Source organism: Pleurodeles waltl, chromosome 2_2 (assembly GCF_031143425.1).
Source record: "Pleurodeles waltl isolate 20211129_DDA chromosome 2_2, aPleWal1.hap1.20221129, whole genome shotgun sequence".
NCBI classification, from domain to species: domain Eukaryota; kingdom Metazoa; phylum Chordata; class Amphibia; order Caudata; family Salamandridae; genus Pleurodeles; species Pleurodeles waltl.
In genome coordinates, this window is record NC_090439.1 from 294,162,486 (window position 1) to 294,179,988 (window position 17,503).

Below are 17,503 nucleotides of genomic sequence, written 5' to 3' on the forward strand. Positions count from 1 at the left end.
TGCAGTAAAAAATAGTCACCACAATGACAAGGTTACAACCAGGCGCTTTATGAACTCGCTGGTCTTTTCAGATGGGCTGATGAGGCCTTTACCACAGCCAGCTCACTGCAGATTTGGTCAAGGAACTCTGAATAACGCCCGTTGTCAAACGGCTGTGTATGCCACACCCTATAGCCACATTTTATACATTCATCCCAAAATGGCTTTCAAAAGTAGCGTTTTACGGAGGAGCTGGCGAGGTGGTGAGGCGGGGGGCCTAGGATGGGAAGTGCTGCATTGTGCTGAGTGCCCGGTTCTGTTACCCCGTTGATCAGTTTCCCTTTGTGTTTCCGCCTTTGAGTTTATTTCATCCTTAATCTGCTCATTGTCTGAGTGGACCACCCCTCAACCACACCCTCCCAACAATCACCCCCCTTGTCAACAGGCTGTGAGCAGTGATCAACATATGTCGTTTGAGGTAGTCTATAAACCACACTCAATCCCTGCTTAGTAGTTACTAAACCAGCAGGGAGATGCCATATGCTGCTGGCAGGGCCAGTGGAATTATGCAATTCCGAGACCCTGTAGTTTTTCACATATCTATGGGTTGGCACACAATCCTTTATCTTTCCCTAGTTTGCAGAGTTTTACAAAAACAAAATAGATTCTACAGCAAACTAAAAATGCTACCAATCATGTTGCACTCAGATCCGTTGTGCCGCTGAAGCAGGTGACCTATCAGTTGCTGATATAAGGTGTTAAACTGATATTAATGACGTGAAATCTTTGTCCATTGTTAAGATCTGTAAAATGGCAAATTAGGGAAGAAAAAATGCTTCAAAATGTGCTACGTTTCTAAGCATAATTTGCCTTTTCTTTCTGCACTATTTAGTCACCCTGTTGGTCCTTCCCTCCCACATTATTCCAATGGCCCAGACTGCTGGTCAGCTTGTTGCCTTCAAATGTTCTGCATGTTGCAGTCTTAGTCCAGGTTGCATCGTTACTTTTGCAAATATCATTTTATAAAGCATCTTAACTCGACTTATGCATTAAGTGGAATCTGGTTTGTGTTATTGTCCAAACCACCACATTTCCCTCTATTTAAACTAGGATATTTCCAGAATTTTGTAATATAGCACATATAACAACACGTTTCCTGTTTTATACCAGTATGTGACAGGTTTTAATATTATCAACTAAGTGGTCCCCGTTTTTTCGATCTCAGAAGGATGAAAGGATGACATTGCCCTTTCAGGATATAAACATCCAATCCTAGTAGCGAGCTCTTAACTTTCTATGTTTGATTCCAGCACCACTGCCTTATATGGTGCGTACTGTGATAAAGTACACACAGCAGTGGGGCTGCAGTGCTGGTTTGACTAACCCCTCTTCTGTGCAATTTAAAGGCTAATCCCACAGCGAAGACAGTGTTTATGGGAGTGCAGAGGACGGGGCTCACTTTGTTCCTGCTGGTTGAATTTCAGTTTCCTTCAGCCTACCTTTAATTTCTCAGCATTTCCATTTTTTTATTATAAATGTATGTAGGGGAACAGTGCCGCATGTTGGATCCTGAGACGGCGCTCTGCCTCAGCTAACTCTGCGGTCAGTGAAGGCTCATGGGTTATATCCATTTTATTCCTTCCACAAGAGCCACAGTTAAGAGTCCACTCTATTGCAAAACAGTAACATTACTTCCTCCAGGTCTACCTACTAGAGTCAGGTATTTGATATGAACATTTTTGTATACATGGTTAAAAGACATTGACAATGGCAATAACTCCCGCATTGCCGAGACCTATTGGCTTTGCTAATGCTTGCAGTTAAAATGTATAGCTCTTCAAACCCTGGCGGCACAGCACCCATGATAATCTGGTGCGTGGCTAAACACTTGTAAGGTTCCAAAGGTGAGACCTATTGGCTATGCCAATGCTTGTTTGACTTTCTCCCAACAGTCAGTGCGGCTAAGGGGGGCTATGTATCATGAGCACATACAGTGCAGCGTACAATCGAACGCAGCAGCACTGGCACAGTGGACAGCATGCGGCGGGTGCCAAGGGGTTTGGTGATCAGGTACACATTTTAAACTCAATGTAATGTGGTTAACATATGATTTTCATCTACCTCGGCTCCACCAATGGCTTGGGGACAACACTGAGTGATGTATCTGAATTTGAGGCTGTAGTGCTTAGAATATTTTTGGAGAAACCCTACATTTCTCTGAAAATAAAATAAGGATCTTTCACTTCTCTCATTCATTCGGTTTGTTTCAGGCAGGTGCTTATGCCTCTGCACTTTCACACATTAGATGACACCAGCAGAGTTACCACTTACTATGTTTAGCTTGAATAGTTTCTTCTTGGGCTATCTTCTTAATGTCAGAGAGAACACCTAATTTAAAGGAACCATAATATAGCCACGGCTTTGGCTTTAAATTAAAGTGGTATCACCAGTTCGAGGGCACTCCATAAATGGGTGACAGCAGATTTTTTCCTACAATTTTGAGTGGCTTCTTCACCTATATTTAACCTTTTTGTAAAACTTTTTTTTGTTTTAAATAGCTTTTTTTAAATCTTCGAATTGTACATACAGAACGCCAACAAAGAACAAGATGAGATATAATGCCCATACCAAAGTCTAAATCTACAAACAAAATCTTGCAACATATTAGCGATTTCCGACTGGTATATGAAAAGATTTCAATCACAGTTGATAGGGATGTCCTGCTGAGTTTGTGGGAAAGCTTGTCTGAAGGGCAACCTCAGAGTCTCATCCTTGCTCTCAGTTTTGGGTGTCTCTGATCCTTCCTCCAGCAACAGTAGGCAGATGTTTAATTGATGGCACAAATATAGTTTTACCATCCACTGTAATTTTATTTGAGTCCATTTTTTATGTCACAACCTTGAAGGATATTCCATTTGCCCAGTTACGAAAGGGTTCTACTGGCTATGTTTGCAGATATCTGTTCTTTTGACAGTAGCCTGTGTTTGTCTTGTTTAATATATATATATATATGGAAAATGTCACTTACCCAGTGTACATCTGTTCGTGGCATTAGTCGCTGCAGATTCACATGCTGTGCACAGTCCGCCATCTGGTGTTGGGCTCGGAGTGTTACAAGTTGTTTTTCTTCGAAGAAGTCTTTTCGAGTCACGAGACCGAGGGACTCCTCCCATTTCGACTCCATTGCGCATGGGCGTTGACTCCATCTTAGATTGTTTTCCCCGCAGAGGGTGAGGTAGGAGTTGTGTATGCTAGTAATAGTGCCCATGCAATGGAGTGAATACGTATGTACATAATAAAGTTTTAAGTAATATATTTACAAATGTACAAATGTTTAAGATCTACTTCTAAACGGCTACAGGCTCCCGGGGAGGCGGGTGGGCGCATGTGAATCTGCAGCGACTAATGCCACGAACAGATGTACACTGGGTAAGTGACATTTTCCGTTCGATGGCATGTGTGCTGCAGATACACATGCTGTGCATAGACTAGTAAGCAGTTATCTCCCCAAAAGCGGTGGTTCAGCCTGTAGGAGTTGAAGTAGTTTGAAATAATGTTCTTAATACAGCTTGACCTACTGTTGCTTGTAGTGCAGTTAGCACATCTACACAGTAGTGCTTGGTAAATGTATGAGGCGTAGACCATGTTGCTGCCTTACATATTTTGTTCATTGGAATATTTCCTAGAAAGGCCATGGTAGCACCTTTCTTTCTGGTTGAGTGTGCCTTTGGTGTAATAGGCAGTTCTCTTTTAGCTTTAAGATAGCAGGTTTGAATGCACCTAACTATCCATCTAACCATGCCTTGTTTTGAAATTGGATTTCCTGTATGAGGTTTTTGAAAGGCGACAAATAATTGTTTTGTCTTTCGAATTAGTTTTGTTCTGTCAATGTAGTACATTAGTGCTCTTTTGATGTCTAATGTATGTAGTGCTCTTTCGGATACAGAATCTGGTTGTGGGAAGAACACTGATAATTCTATAGTTTGATTTAGGTGGAACGGTGAAATTACTTTTGGTAAAAATTTAGGATTGGTCCGTAGAACAACTCTATTTTTGTGTATTTGAATAAATGGTTCTTGAATGGTAAATGCTTGAATCTCACTGACTCTTCTTAGAGATGTGATGGCAATTAAAAATGCAACTTTCCACGTTAAGTATTGCATTTCACAAGAGTGCATGGGCTCAAAAGGTGGTCCCATGAGTCGTGTTAGGACAATGTTGAGGTTCCATGAAGGAACTGGTGGTGTTCTTGGTGGTATAATCCTCTTTAGGCCTTCCATAAATGCTTTTATGACTGGTATCCTAAACAATGAAATTGAGTGCGTAATTTGTAGGTAAGCAGAAATTGCCGTAAGATGTATTTTAATGGAAGAGAAAGCTAGGTTAGATTTTTGCAAATGTAGTAAGTATCCTACTATTTCTTTTGCAGATGCTTGTAAAGGTTGAATTTGATTATTATGGCAGTAATAAACAAATCCTTTCCACTTATTTGCATAGCAGTGTCTAGTGGTAGGTTTTCTAGCTTGTTTTATGACCTCCATACATTCCTGTGTGAGGTCTAAGTGCCCGAATTCTAGGATTTCAGGAGCCAAATTGCTAGATTCAACGATGCTGGATTTGGATGTCTGATCTGTTGTTTGTGTTGTGTTAAAAGATCTGGTCTGTTGGGTAGTTTGACAAGAGGTACTACTGAAAGGTCTAGTAGTGTTGTGTACCAAGGTTGCCTTGCCCATGTTGGTGCTATTAGTATGAGTTTGAGTTTGTTTTGACTCAACCTGTTTACTAGATATGGAAGGAGAGGGAGAGGTGGAAAAGCGTACGCAAATATCCCTGACCAGTTCATCCACAGAGCATTGCCTTGGGATTGATCTTGTGGGTACCTGGATGCGAAGTTTTGGCATTTTGAGTTTTCTTTTGTTGCAAATAGATCTATTTGAGGTGTTCCCCAAATTTGAAAGTAATTGTTTAGTATTTGGGGGTGAATTTCCCATTCGTGGGTTTGTTGGTGATCTCGAGAGAGATTGTCTGCCAACTGGTTCTGAATCCCTGGAATAAATTGTGCTATTCGGCGAATGTGGTTGTGAATCGCCCAATGCCATATTTTTTGTGTTAGGAGGCACAACTGTGTCGAGTGTGTCCCTACTTGTTTGTTTAGGTAATACATTGTTGTCATGTTGTCTGTTTTGACAAGAATGTATTTTTGGGTTATTATGGGTTGAAATGCTTTCAGCGCTAGAAATACTGCTAACAGTTCTAAGTGATTTATGTGAAACTGCCTCTGATGTATGTCCCATTGTCCTTGGATGCTGTGTTGATTGAGGTGTGCTCCCCACCCTGTCATGGAAGCATCCGTCGTTATGACGTATTGTGGCACTGGGTCTTGGAAAGGCCGCCCTCGGTTTAAATTTGTACTGTTCCACCATAGAAGCGAGGTGTATGCTTGGCGGTCTATCAACACCAGATCTAGAAGTTGACTCTGTGCTTGTGACCATTGTGATGCTAGGCACTGTTGTAAGGGCCGCATGTGCAATCTTGCGTTTGGGACAATGGCTATGCATGAAGACATCACGCCTAGGAGTTTCATTACCATTTTGACTTGTATCTTTTGTGTTGGATACATGGCCTGTATTACCTTGTGAAATGTTTGAACCCTTTGTGGACTTGGAGTGGCAATCCCTTTTGCTGTGTTGATTGTCGCTCCTAAGTATTGCTGTGTTTGACACGGCATAGGTGTGACTTTGCGTAGTTGATCGAGAAACCTAGCCTGTGAAGGGTCTGAATGACGTAGTTTGTGTGCTGTGAACATTGTCTTAGCGTGTTGGTTTTGATTAACCAGTCGTCTAAGTACGGGAACACATGTATTTGCTGCCTTCTGATATGTGCAGCTACTACTGCCAGGAATTTTGTAAAAACTCTTGGCGCAGTTGTTATTCCGAATGGCAACACTTTGAATTGGTAATGTATTCCTTGGAATACGAACCTTAGGTATTTCCTGTGTGAAGGATGTATTGGTATATGGAAATACGCATCTTTTAGATCTAATGTTGTCATGTACTCTTGCTGTTTGAGCAGTGGGATTACGTCTTGTAACGTGACCATGTGAAAGTGGTCTGATTTGATGTAGGTATTTAGTGTTCTGAGATCTAGTATTGGTCTCAGAGTTTTGTCCTTTTTGTGTATTAGAAAGTACAGTGAGTAAACTCCTGTGTTTTTCTGTTGAATTGGAACTAATTCTATTGCGTCCTTTTGTAGCAATGCTTGAACTTCTAGTCCTAGAAGATCTATATGTTGTTTTGACATATTGTGTGTTTTCGGTGGGACGTTTGGAGGGAATTGGCGAAATTCTATGCAATAACCATGCTGGATAATTGCTAAGACCCAAGTGTCTGTTGTTATTTCCTCCCAAAGTTTGTAAAATTGGCTTAGTCTTCCCCCCACAGGTGTTATGTGATGGGGGTGTGTGACTTGTGAGTCACTGCTTATTTTGAGGGGCTTTGGGGCCTTGGAATTTTCCTCTATTTTTTGGGAATTGGCCCCCTCTAAATTGCCCCTGAAAACCTCCCCTTTGATATTGACCCTGGTAGGTAGGCCTTGTTTGTGAGGTTGTGGTTTCTGTGGGTTGACCTCGAAACCCTCCCCTAAAAGGTGTTTTCCGAAATGTGCCTCTGCTCTGCGGGGAGTAGAGTGCGCCCATGGCTTTGGCTGTATCGGTGTCCTTTTTGAGTTTTTCGATGGCAGTGTCTACCTCCGGCCCAAACAATTGCTGTTCATTAAACGGCATATTGAGCACAGCCTGCTGGATTTCCGGTTTGAACCCAGAAGTGCGCAGCCATGCGTGCCTTCGTATTGTGACTGCAGTGTTTATTGTCCTTGCAGCTGTATCTGCTGCATCCATGGAAGACCGTATCTGATTATTTGAGATACTTTGTCCCTCTTCCACCACCTGTTGCGCTCTTTTTTGGAACTCCTTGGGTAAGTGTTCGATGAAATGTTGCATTTCATCCCAGTGAGCCCTGTCGTATCTTGCCAAAAGTGCTTGTGAATTGGCAATACGCCACTGATTTGCTGCTTGTGCTGCAACCCTTTTTCCCGCAGCATCAAATTTGCGGCTTTCCTTGTCTGGAGGTGGTGCGTCGCCTGAGGTATGAGAGTTGGCTCTCTTACGAGCTGCCCCCACAACTACTGAGTCCGGTGTTAGTTGTGTTGTGATATATATTGGATCTGTGGGCGGTGGCTTATATTTTTTCTCCACCCTTGGAGTTATGGCTCTGCCTCTAACTGGATCCTGAAAAAATTGTTTTGAATGTCTTAGCATTCCTGGGAGCATGGGAAGGCATTGATACTGGCTATGGGTGGAGGATAGGGTGTTAAAGAGAAAGTCATCCTCAATTGGTTCCGAATGTAAGGAGACATTGTGAAACTCGGCTGCCCTTGCGACCACCTGTGTATAGGATGTACTGTCCTCAGGTGGTGACGGTTTTGTAGGATAAGAGTCTGGGCTATTGTCAGACACTGGAGCATCGTAGAAGTCCCATGCATCGGGATCATCCTGACTCATTGTGGTATGAGCTGGTGAGTGCATCAGTGGTGGAGTTGTTGCTGGTGATGCATGTATTGATGGTGGTGGAGACGGTGGTGGGGTTGTTTATCTTGCCACCTTTGCTTGTGGTTGCTTGTCCTTTTGTTGAAAGGCAAGTTTCCTTTTTATTTTGATTGGGGGAAGAGTGGTTATCTTCTCTGTGTCCTCATGAATATGAAGCCTTCTTTGCGTGTAGTCAGGCTCTACAGCTTGAAGCTCCTCTCCAAATCTGTGTAATTGGGAGGTTAATCCTTGTTCCTCTGTATAGGAACTAGTTTTCGGCTCCGAGGTTGGCTGTTTCGGAACCGAAACCTTTTCGGAAGTCTTTTAAGGCTCCGAAGAAACCTTCTTTGTTTTCGGCGTGGTGTCTTGGTGCCGAAATTCTTCGGTGCCGCTGTCTCTGTGCCGAAGTTTCTCGGAGCCGCTGTCTCGGCTCCGAGGTTGCTGTGTGGCGGTATCTCGACCGGAGTCGGATGACTTCGACACTAGCATGTCCTTTTTCGGTGCCTTGGATGGGTCACCTAGTTTTCGGGTTAAGCCATGGCCTGTTGGCGGTGGCGTCCCCTGGGCTTTTGTAGACTTCTTGTGAGTCTTGATTTTCGACATCTTACTCACGGTTTGGTGTGTTTCTTCGGCGTCGAGTTCTTCAGAATCCGACTCGCGGATGGAGAAAGCTTCTTCTTCCTCCTCGAAGCGTTCTTGACCTGTCGGCGTGGACGCCATTTGCAGTCTCCTGGCTCTTCGGTCTCTCAGCGTCTTCCTCGACTGAAACGCTCGACAGGCTTCACAAGTATCCTCCTTGTGCTCGGGGGACAAGCACAAGTTACAGACCAGATGGTGATCCGTATACGGATACTTGTGATGGCATTTTGGGCAGAAGCGGAATGGGGTCCGTTCCATGAGCCTTGAAGTCGCACGTGGCCGGGCCGACCAGGCCCCGACGGGGGATCAAAAAAACCCCGAAGGGCCACCGGAGCTCTTCAGAATTCGGTGTCGATTTGTTCTAACTAACCCGATACCGAACGCAAACAATACCGACTTTTTTTTCCGAGATTCTAACTAACTTTCCGACCCGAAACACGGAGCGAAAAGGTACACATCCGAACCCGATGGCGGAAAAAAAACAATCTAAGATGGAGTCGACGCCCATGCGCAATGGACTCGAAATGGGAGGAGTCCCTCGGTCTCGTGACTCGAAAAGACTTCTTCGAAGAAAAACAACTTGTAACACTCCGGGCCCAACACCAGATGGCGGACTGTGCACAGCATGTGTATCTGCAGCTACACATGCCATCGAACATATATATATGCTTGAACCTGCACCACAGAATGTGTGCATATCGTTGAATAAACTTAAAGAATACAGGTGCCTGATTAATTATTACTAATGAGCCAAGTACGCACTGTTGCTTACTCTGAGGGCTCGCAGTAGCTCCGAAGTTGACTTAAGGTGAAATACTGTCAATAAATTCAAGCTAAATTAAAATAATTAGAGATGGCCCGCCAGAGTAGAAGAAAAGACCAGATGCATTTATTTAAAAAAAGGCTTACATCACCAATTAAAGACAGACCACATGTAAACATATTTTTAAGTCAACAACCAACCAACAATGTCAGAGAGTAACCGTCTTGCATTTTAATAAAGCATTAAACTGTAGGCCAGTGCAATGGAGATCCTATTCACAAATCTAATATTGCAGGTTGTGGAAACAATACACATTTTAAAACATCAGTATATAGCTCTTTTCAGGGATTTGGGAAGGAAATACTGCATTACAGGTAGATCTAACTGCTTAACAAAAGGAAAGGTACAAGATCAACCACCTATACATAGGGCGTACTGTGCTAATTTGCTCCATGACACAGCTATCGAAAGGTGCACTAAGTGCACAGCAGGAAAATGCACCCTATTATCATGAATGTGCTGCCCCCTGTGGTGGCAGCGAACTCGCACCTGCCCTAGGGGCAATGCTTTCATTGAAATAAGGAGCGGGCTCAGTGTTTCACAGTGCAGTCAGCAGCGCCTGGACTTTAAGGAAGGCGCAGAGATCCCCCTGCAGGCGCGGGCAGTGGGTGACTGCATCCGCCTGGGGGGGGATGTCTGAGGGGCCCATGGGTCATCCTTTCCTCCGTACAGAGGGCCGCCCTCACCGGACGCCCTGACACGGTACCGCCTCTTTGTGTTGCACTTTCAGCGCGTCTCCTAAGCGTCTGTTTGCCTCTGCACCTGCTCCGTAATAAGGTGCAGAGGCAAGGTGATGCCCTCATTTGCCTGAGTCCACACCCGATGCAAATGATTGAACACACTCTCAAGATAGCACTGGCACTACTACATATACACCTGTGTTATCAGTTTAACAGAAGGGGCTGCAAACTGCAACAGTGCCCCGAGGGTGCAAAAAACAAACATCCTCTGGAAGAGCAGAATATCAGCTTCTTAGATTGTGTGTAGAATGTCCATCAAAAGGATGAGTGAAAACATGGTCACATGGCTGGTGCGGGAGTCATCATGCGGCTTGGCCCACTTTGTCAACAATGGGTCCGTCTCATGTGGACAGCTATATGAAAGAAGTTGGTGTAGACTCAGTATATAGTGTGAAACTAGCCAACATGAGATAAATGTTGGTGAACACAAGGTCCACATTGATTTACAACAAAGACTTTGCAAGACAGAGTAAAAGGAAGCTACTGCCAAATTTAGTTTTGCTTGAGGTGTTCTCATGTCCTTGTTCTCTCTTTAACAGCGCAAAGAGGAGATACTTGAATTTTAAAAAGCTAAAACTCAGACCATGTGGCTATTCATCTTCTGAAAGTCAGGGATTCCTGTATATGTATTGAAGTAGGAACTTGCTTGGGAGCCCGCCATCAGCTCGCCCCATCTTCCACCAGCCATTTTAACACTAAAGGCATAAAGGAGCTGATCAGCTCATGTACTGGATGAGGTTGTCTCTTTTAAGACATTTCTGCTCTGATATAAGTGTAAGAATATCACAGCAAGTCATAGTTGGCAAATGCCTGAATTGCTTCCCATGTAGCTATAACAAAATGTCCTCAGGAAAGAACAAGTAAAGGGTCAATGCGACCTCCAAAAATTACTTATCTCCAGTTCCGCGCAGCATCTGAGCTATCAGACCAATGATATCGAAGTGCTCTTCCAACTTAATCATGCACGATGGGCACACAATTGTTTGGATGCTAAAATAACGTCTTTAATTTAAAAACATTGCTGTTCACCGCAGCGCTCATGTGACAAGTATTAGTAGGCAAAAATGAAAAGGAGCAGTGACATTCACGCTCCCTTTACTTACTCTTTCAAATATACCAAGTGAACTTGGGAAGAAGGCCAGGGCTACTCTTCATGAAGACTTGTGCAGGCGAAACCATTCTTACCTCAGTATCTGTTCCTAAGTCGGGACTTTAGTACAAACGTCGCCCTCAGAACTCTCAGAACCTACAGCCATATGTACGAACACTTTTTCCCATAGACACAGAATGGGTAAAAACCTTTGCTACATCTGGCCCTTAGATCCTTACGGATGGACCTGGTTGCTTTGGTTGGATCACAAACAATACTTTAACCTCTTCCACCCAATATGTTTCTCTGTTGGTTCTGTGATGGCCCAAGTCTCTGGATAAAGTGAGTTTAAAGAGCTGGCTCTTTTGTAAAATTGGCATAAAGAAGGTTAATACTGACGTCCATTTAAGCTGTAATTAGCAATGCTAGACAGAAAAGCTCCCTAACTAAACATTATTCTTGACAAGAATAAGTGGTCTATGGTACTATGCTTCTAGATACAAATTCTAGCTGTAAGTCAGGCTATCCTTCTGTCAGCCTTGAAGCAAATCTGTTTACGAACCCCAGCACTGGAAGAGAACACTTTAGGGGGCCCTTGCTTCCTAATGGTTTCACTTTTCATATCCAAAAGCCAAATCTCTCCCAGTTTCAAAAGAATTGTGCCTGCTCCTCGCCCATACCACTAAGACAGCATTGAGCAAGGTGTCCTCTTTGTTCCTTTTCCATCCAAAGTGGCAGTGAGGACAGGTGCCTCGGTGAGAGGTAGGCCATAGCTCCAAAACCGGTATCCCCTTGGAGACTGCCTTTAAGATAAAGGTGCAACCAACTTCCTCCAGTGGAAGGTGATAGTCTGACGATAACATTGTTCCTTCTAGGCAAAAGCATTCTTGATCAGGATGGACAACACCTATGTAATATTGTATGTAGACAGATCTTTGCAGGTTCGCCACAATGGTGATAAGAACGTAGAATGGCAGCATATAGGAAAGCTGAAGCTTGTGGGAAACTACAGACTAAGGGTAGTAGGCTTCTTTGGTGGATGTGGTGGAGCAGTATGGACGAGCGATAAATTGTGGCATATAACTGGCATGGATCCACATGCAGGATTAAAGAACTACTTGACAAACTAGACCAGACCAGCAAGCTGAGTGCGTGCCCTTACAAGTGCTCACTAAATTTCAGGTGAGAGATAGTCTTCTTCTTCGAGCATGAACTGCTGTGGTCAGGGATACCTTGGAAACACTCAAGACAAAGTGCAGGGAGTAAAGGGAGTGGCACAAGCACAGTTTTTTGCTGTGGGGATTCGGCCACGTGCTATATGTCTTCTATTTCATTCAAAAATTACATAAAACATTCTTCAGAAGGACTTAGGGATCTTGATTCTGGAGACACCGTATTGGTCCTGGCAGACTTATTTCAGGCACCGTCTCCCTAAAAATCATTAACTGCCATCGTAGGGTCGAAGCTTAGGAGAATAACCCAGATGTAAGGCATGGAAACTAGTCAATATGACTGCTTCAGTGCTAGAACACCAGCTTCTCAACCTTTCAGCACAAATCATGAGCATCCTTCAACAAAAATGTACTGAACATAGTGGAACGGATTTTGTGATTGTGGCAAGGAAGAAAGAAGACACCTTTTGACAGTATGGTGACTGTTATTCTAAATTTGACTAAGTCACGTTAACAGCTTTCCCATTAAAAAAGCATTCTTCAAAAAGACACATGAATGAGTATAGATGAAGTGTGATTGCATCCTTTTTCATCACTCCCTCTATTTGGGTTCAATGTGATTTTCAAAGGTTCAGAGACAGCTCTGTATAAGGGAAGCTCATTTAAGAGTAGGGTTTCGTGGAAAACCATTTGATGAGAAAACTAACATTGGTTTGTTATCGGCGTGTTTCTATTAGTGGCACGAAACAAGCACATACCTGTTTAGAGGATATTTCTAGTGACACTTAAACTTCAAGGAAACATTCTTTCCCACCACTGTTGTCTGAGTACAGTAAAACATGACACCCTCGTGTAACATGAATTAGTCTCTGCAAAAAAGAGTCTTGAACTCTCAAAGATCACTCTGGAGCTCAAGTGACAAGTCAAAAGAGGTCTATGAAGGTGGCTAATGTTCCATCTCAAGACACGGACGTCTGTCACCTAGGAAAGCTGAGAGTACTCTCCAGCTATCAGAAATCTGCAGAAGTCTCTTCTGCGAAGTAACCCTGAGGGAGTCTAAGCAGCTCCCATGTCCGGGGACACTATTCTACGGTTTTATTATCTCTTTTGAAAGCAGGCTCGGAGAGAAACACAGAAGCTTCAGATCCCTAGAAGCAAGGAATATCTGCTTGCAGTGCTCTACTAATATATGGGGGAAATAATTACAGTCTTGCAGCCAAAGAAACAGCTGCTTCTTAACCTTGAATATAATTCAGCTCCTGTTCCGCAGCAAAAGACTCAACAGCTTGTTTGGCAACCGAACAAAACAGGCGTCCTAGACACATATTTCTGCTACTGCTTGGAAATCTTTGCCTGGATTTTCGACAGCAGCCACAAGAGGAAATGTGTTAACTGTCCTTCTAACAACAGGATTTTCAAAGAATTAACGAACATTAGATCGTCATCAACAACCTCAACTGTGTTTTTTAGTGACAAATCCCAGAAGTATCGGATTGGTGTCAGACGTTCGAAGTACTTAAATTAATATCATTGGTGCCCATATTTAGCAATGGAGCCTTGGGCTATCAGCCTTGAGAACAGGAAGTGCCAGTTTGCATCTGTTCGAAACATCAAATTTGACGTCAGACCAGGACACACTGCCCATTCGTAGCATTTCCTGCTTGCGTTACCCACAGACAGCACACAGTGTTCAGCTTTCTCATCCTGATTCAGTGCTTTCTTCCAAATGTATATCTTTAGTCTGGGTCTTTTTCAGTTCATTTTCTCCTTTTCTATCCACCTCTCCGCCTGGGTGGCAGTCCCACCCATGTATTCCCTGTCTCAGAAAGCATTCTGTACACTTGTGTGCATCATGAGCCTCGTTTATGGTCTTAGCATGTGCAAGCTTGTCTAAGACACCTTCAACCCCTAATCAGCTCTGGGGTATACATTAGCAGGGGGTAGTGGAGGGGTGAGGGACTAGCAACACAGGGTATTCTTCTCTATCGGAGTTATGCAGGAGAAGCTGTAAGTGGTTCAGGCCAATATGTTGTTGAAAGATTACAGTCTGTTTTGCTTAGCCTACAAATTCTTCCTTGCTCTTGCCCAATGTATTCAATGGGCAGCAGGAGAGGTTTTAGATATCATCTTTTGAGGGACTAAGCTGGGAATCTGGTGGATTTTCTCCGGCAAGCGAATGTAGGAACAAAAAGCGAAGTGAGAGCAGACCAATATTGACATTATTTTGTGGGCATTTCTAGCTTTTGGAATGCCCAGGAAGAGGTGAGATGTCCTCTTGATGGCTAAGTGCTGTCTGCTAGTTATGGTACAGGCCTCCTCCTGGTTCAGTCGGCCTTTGAGAATGGGACAGTGTGCAGCAGGGAGGAAGTAAGCCAAAGTAATGATCAGGGGAAAGGGCAGCCACGGTTTTGTGTGGAAAGGATATCTGATGCTAGTGTGATCACGCAGATCATTGTTCTGCAAATGTGGATGACTCCGCGCCGCATGCTTGCCTATCAGTGATAACACTGTACTGAGGGCACCTGGTCTGGATGATGGTGCAGGTGCACACCCGCATGTTCGGCAACAATGCCAGGGCTGTTTACATTCTCTCCCTTCTTGAACTTGTCTATGCCTTTCAGTCCAATACCCTCATGTAATCTTTTCAGACCCACCTGACAGTCTGCTTGAATGCCCCCTGAAATGTTAGTACCTCAACCGTGAGACTTTCTTATTTCGACCCTCCTTGCCCAACCTTGGAGTTTTCAAGCCTATCATCTCCCAGCAGTGTTCTTGCAAATAATTCACCCATGAGGGAAAGTTTTGGAAACTTGATAGACTCTGCAATCTTTACGATGTTTGCCAATTTCGAAACAAATATTAGAATAATATGAATCTAACTACAAACCACATAATATGTTCAAGTGGTGAAGCCATAGTTAGGCGCCATCTCTTGCAATAAGCCATTAACCATTCTTCCTGAAACCACTCCTCTGGGAAACGGCACATGTAGCACACAGCTTGAAAACAGCTTTTATTAAGGAAAAGCATAAACAATTAGTCATACTGTGGGAAGCTTGGTGCCCAGTAATATAGTTCTAGAAATACAGGCCCATAATCAGCTGACTACACAAGCATTGATTTACAAAGCTGCATGTGACAAGGTCTTGTTAACTCTGTGCAAGTTTTATTACACAACGTATGTAGCTGAACTATTAGACGCTTTCACTTCCAAGCCAGGCTCCCGTTTTTTATCGAGGGAAAGGCTAGGGTCCGCAAACGTCTCTTCTGACCTTCAGCCCTCGAAGCTGCTGTCAGTTCACCGTGCATGGGTGTCTGCTTGTGTCCCCTGAGTGCTGCCATCAGCGGATCGGGGAGAGTAAATAGAGCTTTCCTAGGCAGGTGTGTCAACACAGTGCGCGGCACACCCTCAAATCAAACTACACTTTGGGGTTTTCAAGTGATGGTCTAGCCAGGAAAAACTAAACAGTAAACAGAAAGTGAGCCGCGCATTCGGTGCCCTGCGAGTCAAGGACACGGCCTCCGGGCGCGCCTCACCAAGGACTGTACCACTGCAGGCCCGGGGAGGGGCGGACGGACGAGAGAGAAATATGGCTTAGCTAGCAATGTGAGCGCAGAGAGCACTTTAACACCCCTTGGTGCGTGCACTTCTTTCTCTGAAAAGGGCTCCCCGAACTGTCTACAGGAGCCACGGCTTATTTATTGACAGATTTGGGTGCTATGGCGTCTTCAGTCACCCACATCAGAGATTTGCGGTTTATCTTGCGTGGCTATTATTTTGCTAAGGAAACAGTTTTGGTGGTTCGTGTAGTTCTTCGTACTCCACTTCGGCCGTTTCTAACAGATGTTCCTGAAACACAATTCAATGGACAGGGGGGACAGGAATACAAGGCTGCGTTTCCCTCGCTTGGATTCAAACTTGTGAGTAGTCAGCATTCCCTCAGTGAGCCAGCTAGCTACATGGGCGTAGCTTCCTTTAGGTGCAGAAGGTGCAATGGCACCGGGAGCGCAGAGTCTTAAGGGACCCACTGAACTTTGGTTATTGCTCTATTTTGGAACTCAAAAAGCAGTCAGCGAGTCCTTCCCTGCAACAGTGCCAACAACACACTGGCTGAACTACTCCTTGGTCAATTGCATGTTTTATCATTTTAAGTAATAAAAATGTGTTCTTTATAAAGCATTTTCTGTGTGAAACTAATTTTATTTTCAAGCAATATCCAATCCAGCCAGGCACTGTTTAATCTGAGCCGGTGCTTTCAGATGCCCTTATTTTGGGGGATTCCGAGGAAGACAGAACAAAACAGAAAAGAGTAAAAGAAGCAGGAAGAGAAATAGTATAAAGAGAGAAAGCAAGGAGGAAAAAGAACCTGCAAGTATGAGATAAAGAAGCAGAGAATATCAAGTAGTGGTTTAAAGAGGCATGAGGCGGTATAAAGGCTATGCGGCCTCGTATTCAGCATCCCAACCTCCTATAGCGCCGGTCGTGGCCTTCTGAGATAAACCTGGACACCCAGACACATTCTTTCATACACTAAGCACTGCAGTAGAGCACCATTTTCTTTGGCACCAAAAGGATGAAACGTTGAGATTAACATTTGAAGATCTGAAACTGTGACAGACAAGTCACACAAAAAATGCAGCTAGGAGTACTAAACCTACTCAGGTGAAATGCTGCTAAACTGAACCACATACACTCCTCAGGGTGGGGCCAAGCTGTGGTTTGTGGTTATGCCTCTGGCATAAACTTACTCTGGGGGTGCTGTGAAGTAGGTAAATCGCTCTTTTGAGGTACACCCCAGAGCAAGTTATGTCTCCTCGTCATGGCGCTGTTATGTGTCACTTGGTGCATACTGCAAACCACTCTGGTAGGTAAACGGGGTATTCCTATGTAGCCCTTGGTGCTAGAGAGAAACAGAATGTAACCATAGCCAAAATGGCCACTGCTACCTTTTTTTGCACATATTTTGTTGGGTGTCAGCAAGCAGTGAGTGTGGCACAAATTAGTTATGCCCTGGTTAATTAAAGCCACTAGACAATATTTTGGAGGTTTCCGACAGTTTTTACATAGGGTCTTCTAATGGCACTGTAAGATGCTCAACACCAGGATTTAGCCTTTATTAAAGCATTTGCAGTGAACAACAAGAAAACAAATCTGGCCTGCACCATTTCTGATGTTTGCTGAATAAGGACTGGAGAAGCTGCTCATTGCTTCTTGGTTCCAATTTAGAAGGGGGTCCTGTCCGCATTTTCTTTAACTCATGCTCTGCTAAACCTTAACAGACCTACAAGGTGACCTGGCTTCCATATTGTGCCAGTGGAGTACCGTCTAGTTATGAGCCTTGAGTGGAGCATTCCTGCCTCATTGAACATAATAGCTGTATGTTCAGTAACAAAGTTCAATACAATTTTGATTTAGAAGCGCCTCGAGCATCACAACCAGGCTTTTTGTGCAGAGATATTAATATGACCAAGACAGAG

The 17,503-nt window shown here is 44.0% G+C and overlaps 1 protein-coding gene across 1 annotated transcript in view; it reads right to left on the reverse strand.

Annotated features, from left to right (window-relative positions):
• MYO10 (myosin X) overlaps positions 1–17,503 on the reverse strand; it is a 754,439-nt gene that overhangs the window by 674,634 nt on the left and 62,302 nt on the right. The gene's annotated exons all lie outside the window — the stretch shown is intronic.